The sequence below is a fragment of the Diabrotica virgifera genome, chromosome 6, assembly GCF_917563875.1.
Source record: "Diabrotica virgifera virgifera chromosome 6, PGI_DIABVI_V3a".
In the NCBI taxonomy this organism is placed as follows: domain Eukaryota; kingdom Metazoa; phylum Arthropoda; class Insecta; order Coleoptera; family Chrysomelidae; genus Diabrotica; species Diabrotica virgifera.
Genome location: NC_065448.1, coordinates 13,910,953 through 13,927,230, shown reverse-complemented (window position 1 = coordinate 13,927,230; position 16,278 = coordinate 13,910,953). Strand labels below are relative to the sequence as shown.

Below are 16,278 nucleotides of genomic sequence, written 5' to 3'. Positions count from 1 at the left end.
CTAAAAAATATATAAAGTAACTCAACAATCTCTTTTCAATTAGGGTTGCAGTTGATAAAGATGAATGACCCTTGCTCGGGAAATCAAATGTATCTAAAAAAATTAAGTAACAGCTTTCTAATAAAACAATCTTAAGGCTGTATGACACTATGCATTTTCTTGTATCATTTCTAATATCGTTTCTGATATCGTTTCTTGTATACATTTTCTTGTATCATTTCTTGCACGTGACTGGTCGAAATTTTGTTTGTCACCCTGTCACGTTACATTGGTATGGTACTTATGGTAGTACTGTGTCTACAGCTGATTTTAAGGATTTTATAAAATTTATAAACTTTTAAAAACAAATATTTTAATGTTATAATAACTAGAATTTTTACGTTGACTGTTGATTATTTGTGTTTTTTATTTTGTTTTGATATTTGTGCTAAAATATTTGCATTATAATTATCTTCAGTTTGATCCAAATTGGAACTATTGTATTTTCCTCTATTAAAAAATTATGCAATATGAAACCCAAAGTTATTCTAAATATATGGTTATTAGTAGAACAGTAGTCCATACCAAACGGTATATTAAGTATCAATAAAATATTTATAAATAATACCTACAAAACACAAATAAATTCATCAAGACATAAATCATATGATCTCATTTTCAGCCGCCATTATGACATTTAGAAGTTTTACCAGCAGGTTTTACGTTTTTGCTCTTTGCGCAGAAATTGGCGCAGTTATTGTACAAGAATCTGTGCCTGACACAAATTCTTGTATCGTTTCTGATATCGTTTCTTGTATCTGTGTATGACACTATACATTTTTTTGACATATCAGAAACGATATTAGAAATGATACAAGAAAATGCATAGTGTCATACAGCCTTTAGCACTAAACGGAAACAAAGATACTGGTAAGTATTAAAACATTTTTTGAAAAATCTTTCTGAAAGTGAAAATAAAGACTACTCTCTATGGGAACAACTAAAACTGGGTATGCTTTACAAAAAAATGTATCCAGAACAAACTTCTTCTCTATAAGGCAATACTACTACAAGTCTGGATGTACAGGATTTAATTCTGGGGAACTGCCAGTAACACAAATATGCAAAGACTACAAAGATTCCAATCCAAAGTCTTTCATGATGTCCGATTTTTTTAGTACCACTACCAAATATCACGCTAAACTTAAAATTCTTACAATGAAGATAGCTAAAGCTTGAGTACACATAGATAGATCCAACCAAATAAATAAAAACAATTAATGTATGTAAAATGTATGTTAGTCTTCTTCCACTTACAGAAGATATTTTCAGTTGTTTGTGCCACTGTGAACTTAAGATCTCTAATATTAACCGATGATAAATTTATGAAAACTGATTTTAAATATTAAAAACTTTCAGAGATATTTCAATTTTCGAAACATCTTATAAAAGAGTGAAAAATATTCAGAGACACCTTACAGCCATAAACCAGTAAAACTAAAATATTTAATGTTTTTGTATAAATTAATATTAATATTTATGAACTTTTTAAATATATCTTTAAAAATTTTATGATAAATAAAATGTTTTTGAGTAAAGGCAATATTTTTTTTGTATGGTAATAGAAAAGATTAATATTTGAAATCATATACAGCATCACATTTTATAAATTATAATCTTTTTATTATAAAAATAGTAATACAGTGTGTCTACGGATGGGGTGCCCAAGAGGAAAAACTTTTTTATTTTCAATTTTAGCGAAAAATGTCATTCTTGATAAAAAGTTTTGCTTGTTCTAAAACCCCATAAAATGAACTAAAATTCAAGTTTTTCAAATCCTGCTTATTTTTATAGCCAATTTTATGTAAATCCCTTTAAATTTTTGCACTAAGTTCGAAATTGTAACAATAATAACTTGGGAGAACAACCCTTTCACTTCTCTGGATTACGAAGCCAGACTTTGTCGTTCTCCTTGAATCATCCAATTATTTATTAATTAAATAATTATTAATACAACAATTTTAATAATGAAATTTATCACAAGATAAATTCTTTATTGATAGCTTAACATTGTCAAAAAAATTGACAATTCGCAAATTATTTATCGAAATTGATAGTTACTAAGCTACATTGTGGCTTGGCAACACTAGATTATTGTTAAGATTTAAAACTTAGTGCAAAAATTTACATAAAATAGGGATTTACATAAAATTGGCTACAAAATTAAGCAGGATTTAAAAAACTTGAATTTTATTTCGTTTTATGGGGTTTTAGAACAAGCAAAACTTTTTATCAATAATGACATTTTTCGCTAAAATTGAAAATAAAAAAGTTTTTCCTCTTGGGCACCCCAACCGTGGACACACTGTATATAATTATAATACTAAAATCACAATAAAGATGCACTAGAAAGAAACAAACACAAGACATGATGAATGTTATGAGGAGCACTCACAAATCATGATTTACAAAGTTTATACATTGTAAATCATGATTCGGGAGTGCTATTTGTATCATTCAACATGTCTTGGGTTGTTTATTTCTGGTGCATCTTTATTGTGAGTTTAGTATAAGAGAATTACAAGTTTTATGTTAAATCTTCTGAATCAAATTTTTGTTAGGTATCATGTCACTCTTACTAATTTTATCCCATAAACACTTTGAAATAATACATTTTTTAGTTCCATGACTGTTATCAATTGTTGGATATCATATTGGCTACCATATTCGCTATTGTGGCTTTATTGACAGCAGCTCTAACTAATGATGATGGAGTCGATTTTCCATACTATGGTCTTAGATTGTTCAGCTATGATTGTGAGATTCTACCAGAACCACATTTACCTTGGATCTTTCTCTGAATTATCAAATGCAAAAGTTCATATTTTTTAGGGTGTTTCATACCTAAGTATTATTGACCTAAGTATTCCAGCTTGTGTCTCTTTAGTCAAATGGAAATTATTATATGAAACTCTACAAGAACACATTCATATTATAATCAATTAAGTATATTAATTTTAATCACAAATGTTTATTGGTTGAGAGAGTGACTTTTTTACTTATGCTCAATCAAATATTTTTACTATTTTCTGTTAGTTTTTTAATAGTTATTTATGATATAAGTGTTAAAAGTACACATTTAAGGCACGCATGTGAAAGTCTGCAATTCACATGAGTGCCTTAAAAATGTACTTTTTAACACACATATCATACAATATTTTTTCTGCAAACGTAATTACAGAATAATATCTACAAAAACTTTTTTCTACAACCGTGTTAAAAATTCAATTTTTAGCACTCCATAAGAGCATTAAAAATGCTACTTTAAGGCACAAGTGCTTTAAAATTTTTATGGCACTGCAATTCGTATTGACAGTATAGACAATTTTGATGTAATGTCACAAAAATATAAAAATGGAATGTCGGTCAAGTTCAAGTAAAAGTTTTTGTAGATTACTGTACAAAATTACGGTACCTGTAATTACGTTTGTAGAAAAAATATTGTATGATATGCATGTTAAAAAGTACATTTTTAAGGCACTCATGTGAATTGCAGAACTCGCTATCGCTCATTCTGCAAACTTTCACATGAGTGCCTTAAACGTGTACTTTTAACACTTATATCATAAATAACTATTACTTGAACTGACATTCCATTTTTATATTTTTTTGACATTACATCAAAATTGCCTATACAGTCAATACGAACTGCAGTGCCATAAAAATTTTATAGCACTAGTGCCTTAAGGTAGCGTTTTTAACGCTTGTATAGAGTGCTGAAAGTTGCATTTTTAACACGGTTGTAGAAAAAATAAATTTTATGTATATTTTATCTAAAAAAGTATTTAAGCACTTAAATATTTTTTCAAAAATAGAATATTTTTATGAACTTCTTTAATTCTTTTTTATTTTAACTTTAATGCAATCTGTTATCATTATAACAATATGACAGATATAAAAAATGACACAGTGGGAACTACACTCAGGGGTGAGAATTCTTTACATATTTATATTAATTTAGTCTACATTACCATATTTCTGACTTTTTTACAAATTAGTAACTACTATCTACTTCCCAGTGGTGTAGAGATCTGTAACTTTTCTTAACCCTCTAGTGCCCTAGTTTGCCTCAAGGTGGACCATAATAAAAATTTCCATGCTTACTATTTAAGTATTTTATAGCTGCAATACTGAAACCAGCCTCTGGACTAGATCAGATAAGCATCCAGCTTTTAAAAGTTTGGGTGATCAGACAGATTTTTACCCTATAATTTTCAGTTTAGCATGATATTTGGTAGTGGTACTAAAAACATCGGACATCATAAACGACTTCGGATTAGAATCTTAATAGTTTTTGCATATTTGTATTACTGGCAGTTCCCCAGATTTAAATCCTGTACATCCAGACTTGTCGTAGTATTGCCTTATAGAGAAGAAGTTTGTTCTGGATACATTTTTTTGTAAAGCATGCCCAGTTTTAGTTGTTCCCATAGAGAGTAGTCTTTATTTTCACTTTCAGAAAGATTTTTCAAAAAATGTTTTAATACTTACCAGTATCTTTGTTTCCGTTTAGTGCTAAGATTGTTTTGTTAGAAAGCTGTTACTTAATTTTTTTTTAGATACATTTGATTTCCCGAGCAAGGGTCATCTTTATCAACTGCTACCCTAATTAAAAAGAGATTGTTGAGTTACTTTATATTATTATATTTTTTAGATACCTGCAATTTCCATCTACAGACTTTAATGGATCTCCAAATTATTAGAGTACCAACCAAAGTATGTAGGTACTATAAAAATTATATGTAACTTTTTAATATTTTAGATTTATTTTGATATTTTTGTAATTAATTTTTGATTTTGTAATTCATTGTAAGATATACATGATTTGTGTTTATTGTATTTTATTTATTAATATTTTTATTTGAACACATATAAAATTATATCACTATATATTATAAAAGTATGAAATACATTGATTTGTATTTGACAATAAGTTTTTAATTCACTACACTAAGTTTGCAGCAATAACATTTCTTCGTATTCTCTATACACGTAACATACAACCATTATTTCGATTTTCCTCATCTGGAATCATTTTCGTTGGAACTTTATTATGTTCTTCACTTCTTCATTGTTTTAAAAAGAAAGATGTTCTTTCATAATCATATGAAATGTTTGAAATCAAAAAATATATTATAATGTTTGAAGTTTGTATTTCACTACACTAAGTATGCAGCAATAACATTTCTTCGTATTCTCTGTCCTTCTAACATACAACCATTATTTCGATTTATCTCATCTTGAAACATCATTGGAACTTCAAGATGTTCTTCACTTCACTATCTAAAAGAGGAAGACATTCAATCATACTATCCAATGTAACACAGAAAATAAATATAATGTTTGCATTTTTAGCAATTTTTGCACGATGTACCACGTAAAGTTGATACACAATTAAAAGTGACTGATAAAAAAGCATAAAATAAGTTTTGTTTCAACTTTATAACAGTAAGAAGTACATGATCAAGTGCGTTCATAACAAGTCTATCCCTTTCGAATCCCTATGCAGTAGCTATTTCGACACTTTCAACAATCACATTTAGAAGTTCAAAGGATTGTATTTCTGTAACTGTACTTGATTCAGCATTGTTTTTAATTAGATCCATACATTTAATTGTTTAGGTAAAAAAATTGTTTCATTCAAAGATGACACATCCACAAATATGACTTTGAGTCTCACTTAAACAGAATTTTTCTTGAGGATAATCTGGTTTTTACTAAAAATGTCAGAAGAATCGTTTTTACAAGTTGACACATTTGATTCTGAAAAGTCTTGGATAGTTTACTGGCTTCCAATTAAACAGGAATTCCATTTCCAATAACCTGGCTTTCTTTACATTCTCTAGTTTTTTGAGTTGTTGTATATTTTCATGTCTTTTGAGAGACCTTTTTAAAATAATTTTTTTAACTGTATTGGTACTTTTTTTATGACTTTAGCAAAGGAATTGCATTTGGCCTTAATCATGCATGTTTTGTTGGCAAATCTAATTAATAAAGAGGTAACATTTAATCATAAGCTTTGAAAACAGATCAAAAGTAACCTTAAAAGTACATGGCAGTTTATAAATGTCTATTGTATAATAATAATTAGCTTTCTTAAAATGAAGTGAACTCTTTTGATAGGATAAACATGTTTTAATTGTAATACTTACAGTTTTCCAGTCGTTTAATTGATCATTTTCATTTTATTCCCAAAATAAACAGTTACAACCACATAACCCCATTTGTAATAGGTGAACAAATTCGTTATTTATATGTTATTTATGCGACTTTTGCTGTTGAATCCAATTTTAGCACATTTAAAATATATTAAATATTGTTAGCAAATCGATTTTGTTCACTAATATCTTTAGAAAACGGTATTATAAGCAGAAAAAAACAAACTTTTCTATATGTAAACATTGTAAATGTCAGCACAATAGGTCCCGACGGCGGCCATGACACTTTGGCAGTTAGGAGGGGGTACGATTACGGTTTATCCCAATACCCAGAGGGAGAACGCCTGCGCATTACAAAATTGGACGTTCAATAAGGTCGAATATTGGCCTCCGAAAACGTAATGCGCAGGCGTTCTCCCTCTGGGCATACTCGGGGCATGCAGCACGAACACGGCTATCTTGTGGTAACTTTCCACCCATAATTTAATCAGATAGATGTTCACGGAATAGAACGGTAGTACCTACATTCCTGGAATGTTTTGTGTTGTTAGGATTAAACTTTTATTTTATTTATTCTTGAATATTTCCTATTGTTAAACAGTTGTAACCAATAATTATTTACAAATAAGATTTTCATTACATTACATAAAATCAAAAACATGTTTTGGATACTAAACTATATATAGTTTATAATTGTAATAATTGTATATATACAATTTTGAATTAAGATTTAATCTTTTCGATTTAAACTACAGTAAAACCTGTGTTACCGGCCCCCTGCAAACACCGGCCACCTGTACTAACGGCCAGTTTAAAAATTCCCCAAACCAATTACAGTAAAACCTGTCAGTAACGGCCACTAAAAATGAAAAAGCTATTGGCCGATATAGAAAGGTGACCGGTATTGCCAGTTTTTGTAGTCTAGATATAATTGGTTTGGGGAATTTTTAAATTGGCCGTTAGTACAGGTGGCCGATTTTATCAGGTGGCCAGTAACACAAGTTTTACTGTATATCTAGACTACAAAAACTGGCAATAACGGCCACCTTTCTATATCAGCCAATAGTTCTTTCATTTTAGTGGCCGTTACTGACAGGTTTGACTGTATTTCATTAACGTAAAGTTAACGCGTAAGTTAATATTTTATTGAATTATTTTGCTATTTGATCCCGTAATAATGTGTCCAATATAAAATATATAAGCGTTCATAAAACGTCCGTATTTCGTCCAGTATGGACGTCCAAAGGACGTTCAACGTCGGACGTCCAAAGGACGTCCATATTTATTCCGCCCGAAGGACGTCCAACGTCGGACGTCCAAAGGACGTCCATATTTATTCCATCCGAAGGACGTCCAACATGGGACGTCCAAAGGACGTCCGTTTATAGTCCATGGACGTAAGGACCAAAAATGGACCTATTTTGGACGTCCAAAGGACGTCGTGTGCTATTAGGGTATTAATGGGAAAGGTGCAGCTATGACTATGACAAATAGCAAATTTAACCCGGATACAAAAGGTACAAGTCATTACCATTACACTTTGAAAACGAAGAAAATTTCCTTCGTTCATCATACAAACTTTTTTTAATATCCTTTGATTATCAGATAGATTTGTTAAATTAGAAAAAATTATCAGTTACTATCATAAATATTATCCACCTTCAACAATTAATATTTATAAATTAAGGAAAACTTAAATTTCATGTGATTTATATGATCTACGGAATTCAACTGATTTATTCTATTATAATAAAAATACGTACCTTTGGACACTATTACTCAAAAAACAAAATGATGTGCAAGCATGTGCAGTTTATAATAGGCCTGATTATCAATGGGATAGGTGCAGCTATGACATATAAAAAATTTAGCACGGCTACAAAAGGGTACAAGTATTTCCCACCCTCCAAAGTTTCAAAACGAAGAAAAATTTCCTTCATTCATCATAAAAACTTTTTTTAATAGTGTTTGGTTATCAGATAGTTTTGTTAAATTAATAAAAATTAGCACTTACCAATATAAGTATTATCCATATTCAACAATTAATCTTTATAAATTAGGGGAAACGTTAATTTCGTGCGATTTAAATGATGTCCGGAATTCAACTGATTTATTCTACTTATTACAATCAAAATACTTACTTTTGGACGTTATTACTCACACGGTGGATGTGTCAGACACAAATAAATATTAGAATAGGATGTTTTGATGTATTATTTACAATATTGAAATAATAATTCTTTTAGTTTTGAACATGACTTTTGTCCAGCTAGCTAGGCTCAACGACACATTGTGCATCGGTAAATATGTACTGAAAATTTAACCATTTTTCTCTAATAAGTACCTATATCAAACATATTTGGCGGTAAATGTGAGTTTAAATAACATGTTTTAACCTTGTTAGATAATAATGTTTTTGTCATTGCACTGTAGTAAGGCGGAATTTGGCTTTTATACATAACTTCACTGTACTTTACCGTACTTAGATAACTTTCTACCAAAGGTATAGATTTTTTAGTTCTCCAGTACCTATGAAATTAAAAAAGAAATTAAATCGCCCAAAAAACAGAAAAGTTATTTTCAACTAAAAAATGTACTCCTTTATTTCGGCCCACAGTTTACATAGAGTTAGAATAATTATTGTCTTCTTAATAAATAAAGGCGAGATAATGTCGTAGACTTTTTGCGATTCAAATAAACAGCTCAATCTCGTCCAGTAAGGAATCGACTGAAGTATCATGATCATCATAACTCTCTCGATGATCCTTTCTTGTGATCTTAATTATTTGTTTTGATTGCTTCAAAATATTCTTTCGTGCATAAACTGCCTGAGTTTGTGTTATTTATGTCTCATAGTTCTGTTTTATACAATATTGTTGTTTCAATTTCTATATAATCTAGTTAACCTGTTATTTGTTTCTGCTTGTCCCTTCTGTTGCTCTGCATTGTCTTGCAATTTAATAACCTATAATTATAATTTGATTATTACATTTCTTTATTTTTACATTTATCTTCCCTTGTACTCAAATGTTTATATTATAGTCACTTTGATTTTTAGATTGTCTGCAAGAGAACAAGATGGAAATTATCGAGACACTAACTGAACATTCATTTCGCGAAGAAAATTCTATGAATCCACATGCAGAAGGAAAAACATTAAATAAAAGTATGAAAGTAGTGACTGAAAAAAAACCTTACAAGTGTGAAATTTGTTTTAAGCAATTTAATCAAGCATATAGCTTGAAAAGACATTTGAGGGTGCATACTGGACAAAAACCTCACAAGTGTGAAATTTGTTTTAAGCAATTTAGTGAAGCAGGTAATTTAAAGGTACATTTGAGACAGCACACTGGAGAAAAACCTCACAAGTGTGAAATTTGTTTTAAGCAGTTCAGACAAGCAAATAATTTGAGCACACATTTGAAAGTGCACACTGGGGAAAAACCTCACAAGTGTGAAATTTGTTTTAAGCAATTTAATATAGCAAATAATTTGAAAAGGCATTTGAAAGTGCACACTGGGGAAAAACCTCACAAGTGTGAAATTTGTTTTAAGCAATTTAATAGAGCAAATAATTGGAAAACGCATTTGAAAGTGCACACTGGAGAAAAACCTCACAAGTGTGAAATTTGTTTTAAGCAGTTCAGACAAGCAAGTAATTTGAGCACACATTTGAAAGTGCACACTAGGGAAAAACCTCACAAGTGTGAAATTTGTTTTAAGCAATTTAATATAGCAAATAATTTGAAAAGACATTTGAAAGTGCACACTGGGGAAAAACCTCACAAGTGTGAAATTTGTTTTAAGCAGTTCAGACAAGCAAATAATTTGAGCACACATTTGAAAGTGCACACTGGGGAAAAACCTCACAAGTGTGAAATTTGTTTTAAGCAATTTAATATAGCAAATAATTTGAAAAGGCATTTGAAAGTGCACACTGGGGAAAAACCTCACAAGTGTGAAATTTGTTTTAAGCAATTTAGTCAAGCAAGTGATTTGAAAGTACATTTGAGGGTGCACACTGGAGAAAAACCTCACAAGTGTGAAATTTGTTTTAAGCAATTTAGTCAAGCAAGTGATTTGAAAGTACATTTGAGGGTGCACACTGGAGAAAAACCTTACAAGTGTGAAATTTGTTTTAAGCAATTTAGTCAAGCAAGTGATGTGAAAAGACATTTGAAAGTGCACACTGGAGAAAAACCTCACAAGTGTGAAATTTGTTTTAAGCAATTTAGTCAAGCAAGTGATTTGAAAGTACATTTGAGGGTGCACACTGGAGAAAAACCTTACAAGTGTGAAATTTGTTTTAAGCAGTTCAGACAAGCAAGTAATTTGAGCACACATTTGAAAGTGCACACTGGGGAAAAACCTCACAAGTGTGAAATTTGTTTTAAGCAATTTAGTCAAGCAAGTGATTTGAAAAGACATTTGAAAGTGCACACTGGGGAAAAACCTCACAAGTGTGAAATTTGTTTTAAGCAGTTTTCTCAGGCTGATTCTTTGAAAAAACATTTCAGAGTGCACACTGGAGAAAAACCTCACAAGTGTGAACTTTGTTTTAAGCAATTTAGTGAAGCTTGTACTTTAAAAGTACATTTAAGAGTGCACACTGGAGAAAAACCTCACAAGTGTGAAATTTGTTCGAGTAAGTAATTTGAAAACACATTTGAGAGTACACACTGGAGAAAAACCTTATCAGTGTAAAATTTGTTTAAAACAGTTTGCTCAAAAATCTCACTTAACTGGTCACATGAAAGTTCACACTAGCGAAAGACCCTACTAATCTGAAATTTGTTTTAAGAAATTTAGTAGCAGGTATTATTTGAAAACTCATACTAGATTACATAGTGGAGAAAATTAAGAGTATGAAACTGGTTTTAAGCAGTATAATAATTAGTGATGTTGAAAAAGTAACTATTTGTTACAAAGTACTCGTTACTTACGAATACCGAAAGTAACGATTACTATACAGAGAGGCAAGTCGTTACTTTGATTACTCTAATTACTTCGTACCAATCGTATCAGAGTGAGTAACGACTATTGTATCTACTTTGATTACTTCGTTACTTCATACCAATCGTATTAGAGCGAGTAACGACTATTTTATCTACTTTGATTACTTCGTACCAATCGTATCAGAGCGAGTAACGACTATTGTATCTACTTTGATTACTCTGATTAATTCGTACTTCGTGAAGGTCGTTATTATATCGGAATACCTATACAAAATACCTACCTACTGCGAAATACTATTATCGATATGTACTCAAATACAAAAGTAATCATAGTAATCAAATCATTTTTATCTCTTAAACAGATTGGTGAAAGTCGTTGTTATATCGAAATACGTATACAGACCTACCTACTGAGAAATACGATTCTCGATATGATTACCGCCGGTACTCAAATAAAAAAGTAACAAAAGTAATCATAGTAATCAAATCATTTTTATCCCTTAAACAGATCGGCGAAGGTCGTTGTTATATCGGGATACCTATACAAAATACCTACCTACTGAGAAATATGATTCTCGATATGATTACCGGTACTCAAATACAAAAGTAATCATAGTAATCAAAGTAACGAGTAACGAATACTGTAAATGATTACTTTATACAAAAGTAACGATTTGTAACGAATACTCGAAAGTAACTATAATTAACATCACTAATATTAATGCCAGTAGTTTGAATAAACATTTGAAAACACGTTGAAGGAAAACCTCAAGTGTGAAATTTGTTAAAAGCAGTTTAATAGATCAGGTGATTTAAAAATACATTTGAGAGTGTACACTGGAGAAACACATTAGGTACCTTTACACTTACATTCTTTCGCGGGCGTTTTGAACGGCCCATTCCATTTGCGCGAGAAAGCCTGTCAGTGTAATCGTTTTTGCGCGCTACTTTGCAGTGAAAGCACATGTTCCAAGAGTGTCAATCAATTTAAACTTCCACTCTAAACGTTTGGTCTAATCATGGGGAATTCACGGTACTGGTCAAACGGCTTCATAAGTGAAGTCTTGGAAATGTATATTTCCTTGTTTATGGAAAGTCCAATCTAAAGAATATTGCAATAAAGATCTAAAAGCATTAGCATTATTTATTTATTTATTTATTAAGCGCAACAGGCCTTGTAGGCCTAGGGCTAAAATGTTTACATTTCTGAAAAGCATTAGCATACGAAGAGCTAATTAAACTTTGCAAAAACGTTTATCCAGAGGCCAAAAGATCCAAAGTTTTCGTGGGTCATTCAGAAAAGATGTGCGCTGTAGCACACAAAGAAAAGTAATTGTTTTTCTTTTTTATTTTGAACATTGTGGGGAATTGTGGTCACTAAAACTGCTAAACCTTCTACCACGCCACTCGAATCACGAAGGATAAGTTGATAGTTTTACATTTATACTTGCGTTTTTATCCCTCGCGTTTAAAACGGCGTGCTATCCTCTAAGACTGGAGCACAGTATATAGAGGTTCCATAGTCCCTCTTTATACTGTGACTGGAGCGTCCTAGCTATTATCGCGACACACGCTTCGAACGGCGCAATCTTTCTGCTGCTTAATTACGCCGATTGGAATGAGCCATTCAATCGCACGGGAAAGAATGTAAGTATAAAAGTACCTAATAGGTACCTACCTTTACAGGTACATTCTTCTGTCAAATTAACATACTACATCCCTGTTAGCTATCACAAACTAAAATTTTTGTACAGGAAATTGTTGGGCATCTCATCGAAACGAAGCTATTCACAAAGATTTCAGCTTGATAGTATGTAATTATTTTTACATCAGGTATTTTTACTACAACTTTTGAACAAGAGAAAGCGTTTGATTGAGTCCAATTAAAAGATTATCTATATGACAAAAATTTACCACTGTCGTATCATAAAACTGATAAAAAACATATATGTAAGAAATGAAAATCAATGGAATAATAACAGAACCCATAGAAACAAACACAGGAATCAGGCAAGGAGATTCACTAAGCCCTCTACTGTTTAACATGTTGGATGCAATAATAAAACAAGTGAAGAAAAAAAGAGGGTACAAAATGGGCGATAGAGAGATAAAATACACCGTTACGCTGATGACACCGTGTTAGTAGCAGAGTGCGAAGAAGAACTACAAAGATTACTTCACAAATTCAACATTAACGCAAAAGAAATGAATATGAAAATATCAGCCCAAAAAACAAAAAGCTTAGTAATAGCCAAAGAATCAGTAAGATGCAAATGTCTTCGCACTCTTCTACTAACACGGTGTCATCAGCGTAACAGAGTATTTTTATCTCTCTATCGCCCATTTTGTACCATCTTTTTTTCTCCAATTATTGGAGTTAGACAATCAAATTATACAACAAGTAATGACTTTCAAATACCTGGGAATTAATCCGTCAGCCGACAACAATATCGAAGAAGAGGTAAAAGACCAAATAATTAAAGCCAGTAGAACAGCCGGATGCCTAAACGACACAATTTGGAAAAACAAACACCTAAGATTGGAAACAGGTCCGAATAATATGTCAGTTATTAGGCCAGTATGACTTACATGGCCGAAACAAAACCAGATACAAGCCAAACACGAAGACATCTGTAGACCAACGAAATGAAGATCTTAAGAGGGATTGCTGGAAAAGGACTACAGGATAGGGTAAAGAGTGAGGAAATCAGACGCACATGTGTAGTAGACAATATAACCTAGGTAAAGAACAGAAAAGAAGAGTGGAATGAACACATAAGCAGGATATCTGAATCAAGGATAGTAAGAATAGCCAGGGACAAGTCACTGTTAGGCAGAAGAATTATAGGACGCCCAAATAAAAGATGGAATGGCAACTTAGGGGCAGAATGATAGGCACCATTCAACAAAAACAGGCAGTACTGCCTATATAAAAAAAGAAGACGAAGAAGAACTTTTGAACGTTGGACCAGGATAAAGTACCACGCAATTTGTAGGACAATGTGGGTGTTAAATTATGTAAATATTAAAACAATCGATTAATCAACAGAGAAAAAAATCAGTTGGTTAGTTATTATTTTTCATGGCCTCGTTAATTATACATATTGGAAAGGGGACTCTTTGATAAGACCTTGCATTTTGTAGGACAAATATTTTTCGACTAATTGAGATAATTAGTGTAGTAAAGAAAAGAGAGACGTTCTCACAAACAATTTATTTTACAACTGACGACCGGTTTCGCTGTCTACACTTTGCACAGCATCTTCAGGTCCCGGTGAAAGTAAAATTAAATGCTACAAACAACAAAAAAAAAACAGAGTTAGTTAAGTGGTCTGGTTTAAATCAAAGGTTAATGATAAAACCAATATCAAAGTACATATATTTATGCATACACATAAATAACCACATGTACGTGCGTATGGTGTGTAACCCTCACACTCACACACATGCACGCATTTATATGTAGTGGTAACAAAAGTATGTCAAGTACAAGATATACACTTACTTTCCGGTATAAGGGAAGAACATAGTAGTAGTATTCAATATCATACTTTTTCTCTGCACTTTGCTAAAGGGAGGGTTGGTAGAGGGATAGATTTGAATGTAATATGTTAACAAAACATTGGCAGGATCTTGAGGGGATTAGTAAGAAATCACAACATTAAATCGGGAAACGAAAAATTGTTAGTTATATATAAAGTGATGTTATTTTTAATTAATTGTGTAGATTTTATTTATATAGGATTATTAGATGTTGTTCAGGATGTTCAAGAACTTATAGATGTAAAATTGGGTGTTCAATTTTTAGACAAGATTGGTCGGATGTGCAATAGTTGTGATCTGATTGTAAAAATTTTTGTTTGAAGAGTTGAAATTGAAAAATTGAACAATAGTAATTTGCTAAAATTCTTTATATTAAAAGTGTCAATCAATAAAATCATTAATAACTAATTCAGAATTAAAGTCAAGTGTATTCGCGGTGTGCAAGTACTTGGAAGGGATACGTTAAACGATCGTGCGAGAATAGCGGAGAAATATTGCAACTTTCTTAAATAATTCATATTGTCAATTGAAATTGTCAAACAGGATCGACACCGTTAGACAGACTATATCTAGATTTGCCCGGAACCACGAAGATAGGCTCCATCGTCACGTCAATGTTGAGGCCCTCCAGCTACTTGACAACACGAACCAGACCAGACGTCTTAAAAGAATCAAACCATATGAGCTAGTGTAGTGCGCATAGTGCGGTACTAAACCATATGAGATAGTGTAGTACGCATCGTGCGGTAGTGTACACGTTAATTGTAGTGTAAATAGGCGATATGCTAATATAACCTAAAGAAATACTGATGAGTAAGACTTTAGCTTAAAAAAATGTAGTTAGGTTAAGTTAGAATTAAGTTACTCATTGTTCCAATAGTGAACAGATTGTAATGTTACTCCGAGTGGAGCATTAAAAAAAAATTGTCAAACTGACGTACATTTCATATCTACTGTCATTGAAAAAGAAAAATTATATGTTGCTCCACAATATTGATATGATATGCAATTATTATATAAAGGTAAATTTAATTAAGTGTATTTTGCTTGCAGTACTGCATTTTAATAACTAATTTTATTTACTACATACAATTGTTTACGTTTTAATAACATAACCTGAATCTTATTTTTTCTTATTATTTTTTTGGACTATGGCCTTGACAATTATCCAGTAACCAGGACTAATATAATTGGCCAATATAATTAAAAGTGCGAATAAAGTTGCAGAGCGTAGAAATAGGTGTCGCTTTGCCGAACTTGCACGGTCCCAATAGGTAATGCAGTGGGTGATATTAAATTTATTGTAATATAAAGTTATAATTATCTGTAGAGCAATGAAACTTCATGGAGTATAACTAAAAAATTGAAAAAGTAATATATGAAAAAAAAGTAACGAAGGAAAAAATCTTTGATTTATGTTAATATCTGTTGAATTTAATAAATAGTTGAGCAGGTTAAAATTAATTTTGAATTTTAAAAATTGTTTGAAAGCATTAACTGGTTGAGTTGAATTAGATGGTTTCTTTGTAATGATAAAAAAATTTTGTTTTATTTTAAAGTCGATAAATAACACATAACAGATT

The 16,278-nt window shown here is 31.3% G+C and overlaps 1 protein-coding gene and 1 long non-coding RNA gene across 2 annotated transcripts in view; one reads left to right on the top strand and one right to left on the bottom strand.

Annotated features, from left to right (window-relative positions):
- Nucleotides 1–14,457, top strand: part of LOC126887057 (zinc finger protein 271-like) — a 123,141-nt gene extending 108,684 nt beyond the window's left edge. The window contains exon 3 of the transcript XR_007698940.1: nt 13,895–14,457. The gene's annotated coding sequence lies outside the window, so the exon portion shown is untranslated. The remainder of the gene's footprint in view (nt 1–13,894) is intronic.
- Nucleotides 5,173–6,519, bottom strand: LOC126887063 (uncharacterized). The gene is made up of 2 exons (XR_007698941.1): nt 6,192–6,519; nt 5,173–5,322 (listed from the first exon to the last, which is right to left on the bottom strand). It is a non-coding gene; the product is annotated as an uncharacterized LOC126887063 (long non-coding RNA).
- Nucleotides 14,458–16,278: the final 1,821 nt, after the last annotated feature.